The following is a 1,934-nucleotide window of genomic DNA, read 5'->3' as shown; positions in this document are numbered from 1 at the left end:
TACTCTTGATGTTTGATGTTCCATGCTTGTGAGTCCAAGTGGCATATTCCTCTAATATTGTGTTGCATGTGGATTGTGAGCTTAATGAAGGATTAATGACTTGTTTTGATCTATTGTGCTAACCCCATGTTGTCTAGACAATATATGCTCTATTATTTAGATATATTGTGCTCTTCACATGATGTTTAGACAATACTTGCTTGATTTGTCATCCTTGCCAATTGAATCAACCTAATACACACACACCCTTATCATATTGCAACACATCCATTACCCTCAATTGATCACTTGTTAGTAGTATAGAAAAGTATTGCTTGGTGGTGATCTCTACACCCTAAGACCTCTCTCTCTCTTGTTTACCTCATATTATTTTATTTAGTTGAATTCAATTTAGTATAATCAACCAATCAATCAACAATTGTGTGATCATTCGACCTACTAACCCTAATTACCATAGTTTCACAATTCGATACACCATCAAATCCCTTGGGATGATCCCTACTCGCCCTATCTATATTTTATATAGAGAAAGGTAGTAGTGGCTTTCTATAAATGTAAAACTTGGCCACCTCCTACATTCACACACAACTTTCAAGCTTTGTTGGTTGTGGCGACTCCATCAAGGAAACCAACACATCATAACAATATTCAAGTACCTTTGGGCATGCCAAGACCATTTCTTCCACAACAATAAGGCCAAGTTCCATTGGGAATGCCTAGGCCAATTTTTGCTCCACAACCTCCCATAATTCAAGGCAATCAAGGTGCTTATGTAGCATCACCAGTTATGAATCCTCCTCTTGCTTTAAGAGACCATTATGTGCCTAATGAATATAATGCACCCACTTGCATTCAATTGCCCCCATTTAGAGCACATCATTATGAGATTAAACCGCAAACCATTCAAATACTTCCTAACTATCATGGACTTCCAAGTGAAGTACCTTACAAGCATTTAGATGAGTTTCTTGAAGTATGTTCCACCGTGAGATACACAGACATGCCGGAAGAGGTTTTAAGACTTAAACTTTTTCCTTTCACCCTTAAAGACAAGGCAAAATATTGGTTCAACAATCTTAGGTCTTTTTCGATAACTTCTTGGGCGGAAATGCAACAAGAGTTCTTAAAAAAGTACTATCTAGTTTCAAAGACCAATGCCATAAGAACTTCAAATAGAGAATTTTCTCAACAGGATGGGGAATTATTTCATGAGACGTAGGAAAGATTCAATGACTTGCTTAGGAAATGTCCACATCATGACATGCCTAAGTGGTAATTAGTTCAATACTTCTTTAAAAGTTTGCCGGATAGTTACAAGGGTATGGTTGATGCATTTATGGGTGGTTTTTATCTTGATAAGCTTAAGGATGATGTGTGGCATCTTTATGAAAGTATGAGTAAAAATTCAATGCATAGATCCTTATCCTCAAAAAATGGTAGAAACTTAGGTGGAAAGAAGAATGTTGGCTTATATCAAGTTGACAATTCCAATGACATAGCCACCAAAATGAAATCAGTATCTCAAATGTTTGATTAATTCTTGATCAACCACAATTCGGTGAATCAAGTGTCTTCCTCCCCTAATCATCATCATCATCATAATTCTAATGAGACATGCATGACTTGTTCTAGTGTTTTACATTCTACTTCCAATTGTCCCCATGTACATGTGCAAAGTGAGCACTAGAACAAGTAAATGCCACTTTTGTTCACTAAGGGAATAATCCCTATGGCTCACATTACAATCCCAGGTGGAGGAACCATCCAAACTTCTCTTGGAAAACCCAAGGGGAAGGCTCAAACCCTCCCCAAGGTGGTTTTCAAGGCAAGTATGTTCCGCCCCCAATGCAAGGCTAAGGTTCCCAAGGTTATAGATCATCTTTTCAATTACATGGAAACCAATTTTCTAACTCTCATTTTCCTAATCAATCATC

General features: G+C 37.4%; 1 pseudogene; it reads right to left on the bottom strand.

The window, feature by feature from the left end:
• Positions 1 to 1,164: 1,164 nt before the first annotated feature.
• LOC132315356 (small nucleolar RNA R71) lies at positions 1,165 to 1,263 on the bottom strand (annotated as a pseudogene).
• Between the last annotated feature and the right edge of the window lie 671 nt (positions 1,264 to 1,934).

This window comes from Cornus florida, unplaced genomic scaffold (assembly GCF_030987335.1).
Source record: "Cornus florida cultivar Cherokee Brave unplaced genomic scaffold, ASM3098733v1 CherokeeBrave_3.0.0_Hap2_Chr06, whole genome shotgun sequence".
NCBI classification, from domain to species: domain Eukaryota; kingdom Viridiplantae; phylum Streptophyta; class Magnoliopsida; order Cornales; family Cornaceae; genus Cornus; species Cornus florida.
Note: the sequence above shows the minus strand (reverse complement) of the source record. Positions and strands in the feature narration are given on the sequence as shown.